Below are 17,226 nucleotides of genomic sequence, written 5' to 3'. Positions count from 1 at the left end.
CCCAAAACATGACTAAAAGCTCCTTGACACCTGTCTCTAGGGTCTCCTATTTCTAAAAGATTGATGTTTTATAAGTTTCTAAACTAAGAAACTTTCTATTTTTTCAATCTCCATCCTTCATCAACTAAATCGAAGATTAAATACCATCTCATCCTCAGCTCAAAACTTGGCTAAAAGCTCATTGACACCATCTTTAGGGTTTCATTTCTCTAAAAGATGGACGTCTTATAAAATTTCAGAAATAAGAAACTTTCTATTTTCTCAATATCTATCATTCATCAACTAAATCTAATATTCAATTCCCTCTCATTCTCATCAGAAAACTTGGATAAAAGTTCGATGACATCATCTCTAGGGTTTCCGACGTCTAAAAGAAAAATAGTTTTTAAAGTTTCTAAAATAAAAAATTTCTATTTTTTCAAACTCCATCATTCATCAACTAAATCTAAGATTGAACATCGTCACATCCTCATCCCAAAACATCGCTAAAAGTTCCTCGACACCGTCTCTAGGGACTCTTATGTCTAAAAGATGTATATTTTATAAAGTTTCTAAAATAAGAAACTTTTTATTTTTTCAATCTCTATCATTTATCAACTAAATCTAAGATTCATTACCATCTCATGCTCATCTCAAAACTTGGCTAAAAGCTCCTACACACCATCTCTAGGATTTCTTACGTCTAAAATATTGATGTCTAACAAAGTTTCTAAAATAAGAAACTTTCTATTTTTACAATCTCCATCCTTCATCAACTAAATCTAAGATTCAATATCATCTCATCCTCATTCCAAAACATGGCTAAATGCTTCTTGACACCATGACTAGGGCTTACTAAGTCTAAAAGATTGATGTTTTGTAAAGTTTCTAAAATAAGAAACTTTCTTCATTTCAATCTCCATCCTTAATCAACTAAATCTAAGATTCAATACCCTCTAATTCTCAACCTAAAACTTGGCTAAAAGCTCGTTGACATCATCTCTAGGGTTTCAATACCGTAAAAGATGGTCGTTCATCAAGTAAATCTAAGATTCATTACCATCTCATGCTCATCTCAAAACTTGGTTAAAAGCTCCTTCACACAATCTATAAGATCTCCTATGTCTAAAAGATGGATGTTTTATAAAGTTTCTAAAATAAGAAACTTCCAATTTTTTCAATCTCGATCCTTTATCAACTAAATCTAAGATTCATTACTATCTAATCCTCATCTCAAAACTTGGCAGAAATCGCTTTGACAACATCTCTAGGGTTTACTAAGTGTAAAAGATTGATGTTTTATAATGTTTCTAAAATAAGAAACTTGTTATTTTTTCAATCTCCATCCTTTAGCAACAAAATCTAAGCTTTAATACCCTCTCATTCTCAAGTCAAAACTTGGCTAAAAGCTCCTTTACACTATCTCTAGGGTTTCCTATGTCTTAAAGATGGATGTTTTAAAAAGTTTCTAAAATAAGAAACTTTAAATTTTTTCAATCTCCATCATTCAACAGATAAATTTAAGATTCAATACCCTGTCAAACTCTAGGGTTTCAATACCATAAAAGATGGTCATTCATCAACTTAATCTATGATTCAATACCAACTCATTCTAAACTCAAAACTTGGCTAAAAGCTCCTTCACTCATCTCTAGGGTATCCTATGTCTAAAAGAATTATGTTTTATAAAGTTTCTAAATTAAGAAGCTTTTTATTTTTCCGATCTTCATCTTTTAGCAACTATATCTAAGATTCAATACCATTTCATCCCCAACTAAAAATTTGGCTAAAAGCTCCTTAACACAATTTCGAGTGTTTCCTTTGTCTAAAGAAGTGATGTTTTATATAGTTTCATAAATAAGAAACTTTCTATTTCTTACTATATCTTCAATCTCCATTGTTCATCAACTAAATCTAAGATTCAATACCATCTAATCCAAATCTCAAAACTTGGCTAAAAGCACTTTGACACGATCTCTAGGGTTTACTCTGTGTAAAAGATTGATGTTTTATAAAGTTTGTAAAAGAAGAAACATTTTATTTTTTCAATTTGTATCCTCCAACAACTAAATCTAAGATTCAATACCCTCTCATTCTCATCTAACACCTTCGTTAAAAGCTCGTTGACATCAACTCTATGGTTTCAATACCGTAAAAGATGGTCATTCATCCACTAAATATCTGATTAAATACCATCTCATCCTCATCTCAAAACTTGGCTAAAAGCTCCAGGACACCATCTCTAGGGTGTCATATGTCTAAAATATTGATGTTTTATAAAGTTTCTAAAATAAGAAACTTTTTAGTTTTTAAATCTCTATCATTTATCAACTAAATCTAAGATTCGATACCATCTCATCCTCATCTAAAAACTTGTTAAAAGCTCTTTAACACCATCTCTAGGGTTTCCTTTGTCCAAAAACATGGATTTTTATAAATTTTCTAAAATAAGAAATTTTCTATTTTTTCAATGAACATGTTTCATCAACTAAATCTACGATACAATACCATCTAATCCGGATCACAAAATTTGGCTAAAAGCTCCTTGACAACAACTTTAGGGTATACTAAGGGTAAAAGATTGATGTTTCATAGAGTTTCTAAAATAAGACTATTTCTATTTTTTCAATCACCATCCTTCATCAACTAAATCTAAGATTTAATACTGTCTAATCTTCTTCTCAAAACTTGGCTAAAAGCTCCTTAACACCATCTCGAGGATTGCCTATTTCTAAATGATAGATGTTTTATAAAGTTTCTAAAATAAAAAACCTTCTATTTTTTCAATCTCCATCGTTCATCAACTAAATCTAAGATTCAATACCATCGAATCCTCATCTCAAAACTTAGCTAAAAGCACTTCGACACCATATCTAGGGTTTACAAAAAGTAAAAGATTGATATTTTATAAAGTTTCTAAAATAAGAAACTTTTTATTTCTACAATCTCTATCCTTTAGCAGCTAAATCTAAGATTCAATACCCTCTCATTCTAATCTTAAAACTTGGGAAAAATCTCCTTGACACCATCTTTAGGGTTTCTTATGTCCAAAAGATGGATGTTTTATAAAGTCCCTAAAATAAGAAGCTTTTTATTTTTTCAATCTCCATCCTTCATCAACTAAATATAAGATTCAATACCCTCTGATTCTCAACTCAAAACGTAGCTAAAAGTTGGTTGACATCATCTCTAAGGTTTCAATACAATAAAAGGAGCTCCTTTAGCAACTAAATCTAAGTTTCAATACCATCTCATCCTCACCTCAAAACATGGCTAAAAGCTCCTTGACACCATCTCTAGGGTCTCCTATGGCTAAAAATGGATGTTAGAAACTTTCTATTTTTTCAATCTTCTTACTTTATCAACCAAATCTAAGATTCAATACCATCTCATCCTGATCTCAAAACTTGGCAAAAAGCTTATTAACACAATCTCGAGAATCTCCTAAGTCTAAAAGATGGATGTTTTATAAAGTTCGTAAAATAAGAAACTTTATATTTCTTCAATCTCCATCATTCATCAACTAAATCTAAGATTTAATACCATCTAATCCTCACCTCAAAATTTTTGCTAAAAGCTCTTTGACACCATCTCTAAGGTTTACTAAGTATAAAAGTTTGATGCTTTATTAAGTTTCTAAAATAAGAAACTTTTTATTTTTTCAATCTCCATCATTTCGCAACTAAATCTAAGATTCAGTACCCTCTCATTCTCATCTCAAAACTTTGTTAAAAGCTCATTGACACCATCTCTACAGCTTGTAATGTCTAAAAGATGGATGTTTTATAAACTTTCTAAAATAAGAAACTTTCTTTTTTTTCAATCTCCATCCTTCATCAGCTAAATCTAAGATTTAATACCATCTCATCATCAATCCAAAACTTGGCTAAAAGCTCATTGACACCAACTTTAGGGTTTCATATGTGTAAAAGATGGACTTCTTATAAAATTTCAAAAATAAGAAACTTTTTATTTTCTCAATCTCTATCATTCATCGACTAAATCTAATATTTAATTCCCTCTCATTCTCATCCCAAAACTTGGATAAAAGTTCGATGACATCCTCTCTAGGGTTTCCGACGTCTAAAAGAAAAATAGTTTTTAAAGTTTCTAAAATAAAAAATTTCTATTTTTTCAAACTCCATCCTTCATCAACTAAATCTAAGATTGAACATCGTCTCATCCTCATTCCAAAACATCGCTAAAAGTTCCTCGACACCGTCTCTAGGGACTCTTATGTCTAAAAGATGGATGTTTTATAAAGTTTCTAAAATAAGAAACTTTTTATTTTTCAATCTCTATCCTTTATCAACTAAATCTAAGATTCATTACCATCTCATCCTCATCTCAAAACTTGGCTAAAAGCTCCTTCACACCATCTCTAGGATTTCTTGTGTCTAAAATATTGATGTCTAACAAAGTTTCTAAAATAAGAAACTTTCTATTTTTACAATCTCCATCCTTCACCAACTAAATCTAAGATTCAATATCATCTCATCCTCATTCTAATACATGGCTAAAAGCTCATTGACACCATGACTAGGGTTTTCTAAGTCTAAAAGATTGATGTTTTGTATAGTTTCTAAAATAAGAAACTTTCTTCTTTTCAATCTTCATCCTTAATCAACTAAATATAAGATTCAATACCCTCTAATTCTCAACCCAAAACTTGGCTAAAAGCTCGTTGACATCATCTCTAGGGTTTCAATACCGTAAAAGATGGTCGTTCATCAAGTAAATCTAAGATTCATTACCATCTCATGCTCATCTCAAAACTTGGTTAAAAGCTCCTTCACACCATCTAAAGGATCTCCTATCTCTAAAAGATTGATGTTTCATAAAGTTTCTAAAATAAGAAACTTCCTATTTTTTCAATCTCCATCCTTTATCAACTAAATCTAAGATTCATTACTATCTAATCCTCATCTCAAAACTTAGCAAAAAGCGCTTTGACAACATCTCTAGGGTTTACCAAGTGTAAAAGATTGATGTTTTATAATGTTTCTAAAATAAGAAACTTTTTATTTTTTCAATATCCATCCTTTAGCAACAAAATCTAAGCTTTAATACCCTCTCATTCTCAACTCAAAACTCGGCTAAAAGCTCCTTTACACTATCTCTAGGGTTTCCTATGTCTTAAAGATGGATGTTTTAAAAAGTTTCCAAAATACGAAACTTTAAATTATTTCAATCTCCATCATTCAACAGCTAAATTTAAGATTCAATACCCTGTCAATCTCTAACGTTTCAATACCATAAAAGATGGTCATTCATCAACTTAATCTATGATTCAATACCAACTCATTCTAAACTCAAAACTTGGCTAAAAGCTCCTTCACTCATCTCTAGGGTATCCTATGTCTAAAAGAATTATGTTTTATAAAGTTTCTAAATTAAGAAGCTTTTTATTTTTCCAATCTTCATCTTTTAGCAACTATATCTAAGATTCAATACCATCTCATCTCCAACTAAAAATTTGGCTAAAAGCTCCTTAACACAATCTCGAGTGTTTCCTTTGTCTAAAGGAGTGATGTTTTATATAATTTCATAAATAAGAAACTTTCTATTACTTTTTATTTCTTCAATCTCCATTGTTCATCAACTAAATCTAAGATTCAATACCATCTAATCCAAATCTCAAAACTTGGCTAAAAGCACTTTGACACAATCTCTAGGGTTTACTAAGTGTAAAACATTGATGTTTTATAAAGTTTGTAAAAGAAGAAACTTTTTATTTTTTCAATTTGCAACCTTCCACAACTAAATCTAAGATTCAATACCCTCTCATTCTCATCTCAAACCTTGGTTAAAAGCTCGTTGACATCATCTCTATAGTTTCAATACCGTAAAAGATGGTCATTCATCCACTAAATATCTGATTAAATACTATCTCATCCTCATCTCAAAACATGGCTAAAAGCTCCAGGACACCATTTCTAGGCTCTCATATGTCTAAAAGATTGATGTTTATAAAGTTTCTAAAATAAGAAACTTTTTAGTTTTCAAATCTCTATCATTTATCAACTAAATCTAAGATTCGATACCATCTCATCCTCATCTAAAAACTTGCTAAAAGCTCTTTAACACCATCTCTAGGGTTTCCTATGTCCAAAAACATGGATTTTTATAAACTTTCTAAAATAAGAAACTTTCTATTTTTTCAATGAACATGTTTCATCAACTAAATCTAAGATACAATACCATCTAATCCGCATCACAAAATTTGGCTAAAAGCTCCTTGACAACAACTTTAGGGTATACTAAGGGTAAAAGATTGATGTTTCATAAAGTTTGTAAAATAAAAAAACTTCTATTTTTTCAATCTCCATCCTTCATCAACTAAATCTAAGATTCATTACCATCTAATCCTCTTCTCAAAACTTGGCTAAAAGCTCCTTAACACCATCTCCAGGATTTCCTATTTCTAAATGATAGATGTTTTATAAAGTTTCTAAAATAAAAAACTTTCTATTTTTTCAATCTCCATCATTCATCAACTAAATCTAAGATTCAATCCCATCTAATCCTCCTCTCAAAACTTAGCTAAAAGCACTTCGACACCATATCTAGGGTTTACAAAAAGTAAAAGATTGATATTTTATAAAGTTTCTAAAATAAGAAACTTTTTATTTCTACAATCTCTATCCTTCAGCACGTAAATCTAAGATTCAATACCCTCTCATTCTAATCTTAAAACTTGGGAAAAAACTCCTTGACAGCATCTCTAGGGTTTCTTATGTCCAAAAGATGGATGTTTTATAAAGTCCATAAAATAAGAAGCTTTTTATTTTTTCAATCTCCATCATTCATCAACTAAATATAAGATTCAATACTCTCTGATTCTCAACCCAAAACGTAGCTAAAAGTTGGTTGACATCATCTCTAGGGTTTCAATACCATAAAATGAGCTCTTTCATCAACTAAATCTAAGTTTCAATACCATCTCATCCTCACCTCAAAACATGGCTAAAAGCTCATTCACACCATCTCTAGGGTCTCATCCTCACCTCAAAACATGGCTAAAAGCTCATTTTCAATCTTCTTACTTTATCAACCAAATCTAAGATTCAATACCATCTCATCCTGATCTCAAAACTTGGCAAAAAGCTTATTAACACAATCTCGAGGATATCCTACGTCTAAAACATGGATGTTTTATAAAGTTCCTAAAATAAGAAACTTTATATTTCTTCAATCTCCATCATTCATCAACTCAATCAAGATTCAATACCATCTAATCCTCACCTCAAAATTTTGCTAAAAGCTCATTGACACAATCTCTAGGGTTTACTAAGTACAAAAGTTTGATGTTTTATTAAGTTTCTAAAATAAGAAACTTTTTATTTTTTCAATCTCCATCATTCCGCAACTAAATCTAAGATTCAGTATCCTCTCATTCTCATCTCAAAACTTTGCTAAAAGCTCCTTGACACCATCTCTAGAGTTTCTAATGTCTAAAAGATGGATGTTTTATAAAGTTTCTAAAATAAGAAACTTTCTATTTTTTCAATCTCCATCCTTCATCAGCTAAATCTAAGATTTAATACCATCTCATCATCAATCCAAAACTTGGCTAAAAGCTCATTGACACCATCTCTAGGGTCAGCTATGTCTAAACGATGGATGTTATATAAACTTTCTAAAATAATAAACTTTCTATTTTTCCAATCTCTATCATTTATCAACAAAATCCAAGATCCAATACCATCACATCCTCATCTCAAAACTTGATTAAAAGCTCCTTAACACCATCTCTAGGATTTCCTATGTCTAAAAGATGGATATTTTATAAAGTTTCTAAAAAGAAGAAACTTTCCTATATCTTTCATCAACTAATTCTAAGATTTAAAACCATCTCATCATCATCCCAAAATTTGGCTAAAAGCTCTTTGACACCATCTCCAGGGTCTCCTATGTCCTGAAGAAGGATGTTTTAGAGTTTCGAAAATAAGAAAATTTCTATTTTTTCATTCAATATCCTCTATCAACTAAATCTAAGATTCAATACCATCTCATCCTCTTCTCAAAACTTGGTTAGAAGCTTATTTACACCATATCTAGGGTTTTCTATGTCTAAAAGTTGGATGTTTTATAAAGTTTCTAAAATAAGAAACCTTGTAATTTTTCAATCTCCATCCTTCATCAACTCAATCTAAGAGTCAAAATCATCTCATCATCAACCTCAAACATGGCTAAAAGCCCCTTGACACCTCTCATGGGTCTCTTATGTCTAAAAGATATATGTTTTATAAAGTTTCTAAAATAAGAAACTTTCTATTTTTTCAATCTACATCATTTATCAACTAAATCGAAGATTTAATTCGATCTCATCATCTCAAAACTTGGCTAAAAGCTGTTTCACACGATCTTTAGGGTTTCCGATGTATAAAAGATGGACATTTTATAAAGTTTATAAAATAAGAAACCTTCTATATTTTCAATATCCATCATTCATCAACTAATTCTAAAATTCAATATCATCTCATCCTCATCTCAAAACTTGCCTAAAAGCTCTTTTACACCAACTCTAAGGTTTATTAAGTCTAAAAGATTTATGTTTTTTAAAGTTTCTAAATTAAGAAACTTTCTATTTTTTCAATCTTTATTTTTCATCACCTAAATCTAAGATTAAATATCATCTCATCCTCAACCCATAACTTGGCTAAATGCTTATTGACACCGTCTCCAAGGTCTCTTATGTCTAAAAGATTGAAGTTTTATAAAGTTTCTAAAGTAAGAAACTTTTATTTTTCTATATCCATCCTTCGTCAACTAAATCTAAGATTCAGAATCATCTCATCCTCATTCCAAAACATGGCTAAAAGCTCCTTAACACCAAGTCTAGGGTTTACTAAGTCAAAAAGATTTATGTTTTATATAGTTTCTAAACTAAGAAACTTTCTATTTTTTCAATCTCCATCCTACATCAACTAAATCTAAGATTCAAAACAATCTCATCCTCATTTTAAAACTTGGCTAAAAGCTTCTTGACACAATCTCTAGGGTTTCCTATGTCTAAAAGATGGATGTCTTACAAAGTTTCTAAATGAAAAAACTTTCTATTTATTCAATCTCCATCCTTTATCAACTAAATCTAAGATTCAATATCATCTCATCCTCATCTCAAAATTTGGCTAAAAGCTCCTTTACACCATCTCTAGGGTTTCCTATGTCTAAAAGACGGATGTCTTACATAGTTTCTGAAATAACAAACATTTTATTTTTTCTATCTCCATCATTCATCAACAAAATCTAAGATTCAATATCATCACATCCTCATTCCAAAACATGACTAAAAGCTCATTGACACCATGTATAGGATTTACTAAGTTTAAAAGATTGATGTTTTATAAAGTTTCTAAAATATAAAACTTTATATTTTTTCAATCTCCATCCTTCATCAACCAAATCTAAGTTTCAATACAATCTCATCCTCATTTCAAAACTTGGCTAAAATCTCCTTCACACCATCTCTACGGTTTTCAATGTCTATAAAATGTTTGTCTTACAAAGTTTCTAAAATTAAAAACTTTCTGTTTTTTCAATTTTCATCCTTTATCAACTAAATCTACGATTCATTACCCTATCATTCTCATCTGAAAACTTGGTTAAAAGCTCATTGACAACATCTCTAGAGTTTCCTATGTCTAAAAAGATTGATGTTTTATAAAGTTTTAAAAATAAGAAAGTTTATAATTTTTCAATCTCCGTCCTTAATCAAATAAATCTAAGATTCAGTACCATCTCATCCTAATGTCAAAACTTAGCTAAAAGATCACTGACACAATCTCTAAGGTTTACTAAGTCTAAAAGATTAATATTTTATAAAGTTTCTAAAATAAGAAACTTTCTATTTTTTCAATCTCCATCCTTTATCAACTAAATCTAAGATTCAATAGCATATCATCCTAATCTCAAAACTTGGCTAAAAGCACCTTCACACCATCTCTACGATTTCCTATGTCTAAAAGATGGATGTCTTACAAAGTTTCTAAAATAACAAACTTTCTATTTTTCCATTCTCAATCCTTCATCAACAACATCTAAGATTCAATATCATCTCATCTTCATTCGAAAATATGGCTAGAAGCTTATCGACAACATGTCTAGAGCTTACTAAGTCAAAAAGATTGATGTCTTATAAAGTTTCTAAAATAAGAAACTTTCTATTTTGTCAATCTCAATCCTTCATCAACTAAATCTAAGATTCAATACAATCTCATCCTCATTTCAAAACTTGGTTAAAAGCTCCTTGACACCATCTCTAGGGTTTCCTATGTCTAAAAGATTGATGTCTTACAAAGTTTCTAAAATAAGAAACTTTCTATTTTTTCAATCTCCATCATTTATCAACTAAATATATGATTCAATATCATCTCATCTTCATTCCAAAACATGGCTAAAAGCTCCTTGACACCATGTCTAAGGTTTACTAAGTCTAAAAGATTGATATTTTATAAAGTTACTAAAATAAGAAACTTTCTTTTTCTTCATTCTCCATCTTTAATTGACTAAATCTAAGATTCAATACCCTCTCATTCTCGTCCCAAAACTTTGCTAAGAGCTCGTTAACATCATGTCTAGGATTTCTTATGTTTAAAAGATGAATCTTTTATAAAGTTTCTAAGATAAAAAACTTTCTGTTTTCTCAATCTCTATCCTTTATCAACTAAATCTAAGATTCAATATCATCTCAACCTCATCTCAAAACTTGGTTAAAAGTTCCTTGACAGCATCTCTAGGGTTTCCTATGTCTAAAAGATTGATGCTTTATAAAGTTTCTAAAATATGAAACTTTATATTTTTTTAATCTCTATCCTTCATCAACTAAATCTAAGATTCAATATCATCTCATCCTCATCTCAAAAAATTGGCTAAAAGCTCCTTGACACCATCTCTAGGGTTTACTAAGTCTAAAAGATTGATATTTTATAAAGTTTCTAAAATAAGAAACTTTCTATTTTTTCCAATATCCATCATTTATCAACTAAATCTAAGATTCAATATCATCTTATCCTCATCTCAAAACTTGGCTAAAAGCCCCTTCACATCATCTCTAAGGTTTCCTATGTTTAAAAGATGGATGTCTTACAAAGATTATAAAATAAGAAACTTTCTATTTTTTCAATCTCCATCCTTAATCAACCAAAACTAAGATTCAATATCATCTCATCCTCATTCCAAAACATGGCTAAAAGCTCTTTCACACCATGTCTAGAGTTTACTAAGTGTAAGAGATTGATGTTTTATAAAGTTTCTGAAATAAGAAACTTTCTTTTTCTCAATCTCTATCCATAATCAACTAAATTTAATATTCAATACCCTCTCATTCTCATCCCAAAACTTGGCTAAAAGCTCGTTGACATCATCTCTTGGGTTTCCTATGTCTAAAAGATGGATGTTTCTTAAAGTTTCTAAATTAAAAAACTTTCTTTTTTTTCGATATCCATCCTTTATCAACAAAATCTAAGATATAATACCATCTCATCCTAATCTCAAAACCCGGCTAAAAGCAGGTTTACAACATATCTAGGGTATTCTATGTCTAAAAGATGGAAGTGTTATAAAGTTTCTAATTTTAGAAACTTTTTTTTTTCAATCTCCATCATTCATCAACTAAATCTAACATTGAATACCATCTCATCCTCATCTCAAAACTTGGCTTAAAGCTCCATTACACCATCACTAGGGTTTACTAAGTCTAAAAGATGAATATTTTAAAAAGTATCTAAATTAAGGGTCTTTCTATTTTTTCAATCCCCATCATTCATCAACTAAATCTAAGATTTAATATCATCTCATCATCATCTCAAAACATAGCTAAAAGTTCCTTCATGCCGTGTCTAGGGTCTCCTATCTTTAAAAGATGTATGTTTTATAAAGTTTCTAAAATAAGAAATTTTCTATTTTTTCAACATCCATCTATTATCAACTAAATCTAAGATTCAATAACGTCTCATCCTCATCTCAATACTTGGCTAAAAGCACCTTGACATCATTTGTAGGGTTTACTAAATCAAAAAGAAATATATTTTACAAAGTTTCTAAAATAAGAAACTTTCTATTTTTTCAATCTCCATCCTTCATAAACTAAATCTACAGTTCAATATCTTCTCATCCTCGTCTCAAACCTTAGCTCAAAGCTCATTGATACCATCTCTAGGGTTTCGTATGTCAAAAAGATAGATGTTTAATAAAGTTTCTAAAATAAGAAACTTTTAATTTTTTCACTCTCCATCCTTCATCAACTAAATTTAAGATTCAATACCCTCTCATTCGCATCCTAAAACATGGCTAAAAGCTCGTTGACATCATATCTAGGGTTTCCTATGTCTAAAATATGAATATTTTATATTGTTTTTAAAATAAGAAACTTTCTATTTTTTCAACCTCCATCCTTCATCAACTAACTCTAAGATTCAAAATCAACTCATTCTCATCTCAAAACTTGGCTAAAAGCTCTTTAACACCATCTCTAAACCAGTTTCTAAAATAAGAAAATTTCAATTTTTTCAATCTACATCCTTCATCAACTGAATCTAAGATTCAATATCATCTCTTCCTCATTTCAAAACACAGCCATAAAAGCTCCTTGACACTGTCTCTAGGGTCTTATATGTCTAAAAGATGGATGTTTTATAAAGTTTCTAAAATAAGAAACTTCCTATTTTTTCAATCTCCATCCTTTATCAACTAAATCTCAGATTAAATACCCTCTCATTCTCATCCCAAAACTTGGCTAAAAGCTCGTTGACATCATCTCTAAGATTTCCTATGACTAAAAGATGGATGTTTTATAAAGTTTCTATTACAAGAAATTTTCTATTTTTTCAATCTCCATCCATCATCAACTAAATCTAAGATTCAATATCATCTCATCCTCATTCCAAAACATGCCTAAAAGCTATTTCACACCATGTCTAGAGTTTATTAAGTCTAAAAGATTCATGTTTTATAAAGTTTCTAAAATAAGAAACTTTCTTTTTTCCAATCTCCATCCTTAATCAACTAAATTTAATATTCAATACCCTCTGATTCTCATCCCAAAACTTGGCTAAAAGCTCGTTGACATCATCTCTTGGGTTTCTTATGTCTAAAAGATGGGTGTTTTATAAGGTGTCTAAAATAAAAAACTTTCTGTTTTTTCAGTCTCCATCTTTTATCAACTAAATCTAAGGTTCAATACCATCTCATCCTCATCTAAATCTAAAGTGTATAAAATAAGGAACTTCCTATTTTTTCAATCTCCATCCTTCATAAACTAAATCTAAAATTGAATATCATCTCATCCTCATCTCAAAACTTGGCTAAAAGCTCCGTTATACCATCACTAGGTTTTACTAAGCCTAAAAGATGGATATTTTATAAAGTTTCTAAAATAAGAAACTTTTTTATTTTTTCAATCTCCATCCTTAATCAACTAATTCTAAGAATCAAAACCCTCTCATTCCCATCCCAAAACTTGGCTAAAAGTTCGTTGACATAATCTCTATGGCTTCCTATGTCTAAAAGATGGATGCTTTATAAAGTTTCTAAAATAAGAAATTTTTTATTTTTTCAATCTCCAGCTTTCATAAACTAAATCTACAATTCAATATCATCTCATCCTCGTCTCAAAACTTGGCTCAAAGCCCCTTCACACCATCTCTAGGGTTTCCTAAGTCTAAAATATAGGTGTTGTATAAAGTTTTTAAAATAAGAAACTTTTATTTTTTCAATCTCCATCCATAATCTACTAAATTTAATATTCAATACCCTCTCATTCTCATCTCAAAACTTGGCTAAAAGCTCGTTGACATCATCGGGTTTCCTATGTCTAAAAGATGAAGGTTTTATAATGTTTTTAAAATAATAAACTTTCTATTTTATCAACCTCCGTCCTTCATCAACTAAATCTAAGATTCAATACCATCCCATCCGCATCTTAAAACTTGGCTAAAAGCACTTTGACACCATCTCTAAACCCGTTTCAAAAATAAGAAACTTTCAATTTCTACGATCTACATCCTTCATCAACTAAACCTAAGATTCAAAACCATCTTATCCTCATCCCAAAACACGGCTAAAAGCTCCTTGACATTGTCTCTAGGGTCTCATATGTCTAAAAGATGAATGTTTCATAAAGTTTCTAAAATAAGAAACTTTCTATTTTTCCAATTTTCATCCTTTATCAACTAATTCTCAGATGAAATACCCTCTCTTTCTCATCCCAAAACTTGGCTAAAAGCTCATTGACATCATCTCTAGGATTCCATATGTGTAAAAGATGGATGTTTTATAAAGTTTCTATTGTAAGAAGTTTTCTATTTTTTCATTCTCCATCCTTTATGAACTAAGTCTAAGGTTCAGTACCATCTCATCCTCATCTCAAAACTTGGCTAAAAGCCCATTCACACCATATCTAGGATTTCTTATGTCTAACAGATGGATGTTTTATAAACTTTCTAAAATTAGAAACTTTCTATTTTTGCAATCTCAATCCTTAATCAACTATCTCATCTGAATCTCAACATATGGCTAAAAGCCCCTTGACGCCATCTCTAGGGTTTCTTACGTCGAAAAGATGTATATTTTATAAAGTTTCTAAAATAAGAAATTTTCTATTTTTCAATCTCCATCATTCACCAACTAAATCTACGATTCAATACCATCTCATCCTCATCTGAAAACTTGGCTAAAAGCCCCTTGACAGCATCTCTAGGGTTTCTTATGTTTAAAAGATGGATGTTTTAAAAAGTTTCAAGGGTAAGAAATTTTCTATTTTTTCAATCTCTATCCTTGATCAACTAAATCAAAAATTCAAAACCCTCTCCTCATCATCCTAAAACTAGGTTAAAAGCTCCTTGACACCATCTCTAGCGTCTCTTATGTCTAAAAGATGGTTGTTTTATAAAGTTTCTAAAATAAGAAACTTTCTATTTTTTCAATCTCAATCCTTCATCAACTAAATCTAAGATTCAATACTAGCTCAACTTCATCTCAAAACTTGGCTAAAAGCCCCTTGACACAATTTCTAGGGTGTCCTATGTCTAAAAGATGGATGTTATATAAAGTTTCTAAAATAAGAAAATTTCTATTTTTTCAATCTCCATCCTTTATCAACGAAATCTAATTTTCAATACCATCTCATCCTCATCTCAAAACTTGGTTAAAAGCTCATTGACATCATCTCTAGGGTTTCCTATGTCTAAAAGATGAATATTTTATAAAGTTTGTAAAATGTGAAACTTTCAATATTTTCAATCTCCATCCTTCATTAACTAAATCTAAGACTAAATACCTTCTCATCCTCATCTCAAAACTTGGGTAAAAGCAACTTTACACCATCTCTAGAGTTTACAAAGTCTAAAAGATTGATGTTTTATAAACCTTCAAAAATAAGAAACTTTATATTTTTTCAATCTCCATCCTTCATCAACGAAATCTAAGATTCAATACCCACTCATTCTCAACCCAAAACTTAGCTAAAAGCTTGTTAACATCATCTCTAGGGTTTCCAATGTCTAGAAAATGGATGCTTTATAAAGTTTATAAAATATGAAACTTTCAATTTTTTCAATCTCCATCTCTCATCAACTAAATCTAAGATTTAATTATCATCTCAGGCTTATCCCAAAACATATCTAAAAGCTCATTGACACCTTCTCTAGGGTCTCTTATGTGTAAAAGATGGATGTTTTATAAAGTTCTTAAAATAAGAAACTTTTTATATTTTCATTTCAAAACCTTTATAAACTAAATCTAAGATTCAATACCATCTCACCTTATCTCAAAACTTGGCTAAAAGCTCCTTAACACCATCTCTACGGTTTCCTATGTCTAAAAGGTTGATGTATTACAAAGTTTCTAAAATAAGAAACTTTCTATTATTTCAAATCCATCCTTCATCAACTAAATCTAAGATTCGATACTTTCTTATTGTCATCCCAAAACTTGGCTAAAAGCTCATTGACACTATCTCTAGAGTTTCATATGTTTAAAAGATGGATGTTTTATAAAGTATCTAAAGTAAGAAACATTCTATTTTTAAAATCTCCATCCTTCATCAGCTAAATCTAAGATTCAATACCCTCTCATTCTCAACGCAAAACTTGGGTAAAAGCTCGCTGACATCATCTTTAGGGTTTCTTATGGCTAAAAGATGGATGTTTTATAAAGTTTCAAAAATAAAAAACATTCTATTTTTTCAATCTCTATCCTTTATCAACTAAATCTAAGATTCAATATCATCTCATCCTTATCTCAAAACTTTGCTAAAATCAGTTTGACACCATCTATGGGGTTTCCTATGTCTGAAAGAATGATTTTTTTAAAAGTTTGTAAAATAAAATTGATTTAATACCATATAAACCTCGTCTCAAAACTTGGCTAAAAGCTCCTTGCACCATCTATAAGATTTCCTATGTCTAAAAGATAGATGTTTTGTAAAGTTTTTAAAATTAGAATCTCTGTTATTTCAATCTCTATCTTTCATCAACTAAATCTAAGATTCAATACCCTTTCATCCTCATCCCAAAAATTTGTTAAAAGCACATTTACACCATCTCTAGGGACTCCTTTGTCTTAAAGATGGATGTTTTATAAAGTTTCTAAAATAGAAAACTTTTTATTTTTCAATCTCTATCCTTCATCAACTAAATCTAAGATTCAATACCCACTCATCCTCATCCCAAAACTTAACTAAAAGTTCGTTAACACCATCTCTACAGTTTCCTATGTCTAAAAGATGGATGGTTTCTAAAGTTTTTAAAATAAGAAACTTTCTCTTTTTTCAATCTCCATCCTTCTTCAACTAAATCTAAGATTAAATACCATCACATCCGCATCTCAAAACATGGCTAAAAGCTCTTTGACACCATCTCTAGGGTTTACTAAGTCTAACAGATTGGTGTTTTATAAAGTTTCTAAAATAAGAAACTTTTTATTTTTTCAATCTCCATCATTCATCAACAAAATCTAAGATTCAATACAATGTCATCCTCATTTCAAAACTTGGCTAAAAGCTCCTTGACACCATCTCTAGGGTTTACTAAGTCAAAAAGATTGATGGTTTGTAAAGTTTCTAAAATACGAAACTTTTTATTTTTTCAATCTCCATCCTTAATCAAGTGAATCTAAGGTTCAATACCATCTCATGCTAACCTCAAAACTTGGCAAAAAGCCCCTTGACACCATCTCTAAGGTTTACTAAGTCTAAAAGATTGATGTTTTATAAAGTTTTTAAAATAAGAAACTTTCTATTTTTTC

Source organism: Tasmannia lanceolata, unplaced genomic scaffold, assembly GCF_043159265.1.
Source record: "Tasmannia lanceolata isolate RefF3 unplaced genomic scaffold, GAP_Taslan_0.1 ptg000003l, whole genome shotgun sequence".
Classification (NCBI taxonomy): Eukaryota; Viridiplantae; Streptophyta; class Magnoliopsida; order Canellales; family Winteraceae; genus Tasmannia; species Tasmannia lanceolata.
The sequence above is the reverse complement of the archived record's forward strand: the minus strand, read 5'-3'. Positions refer to the sequence as shown.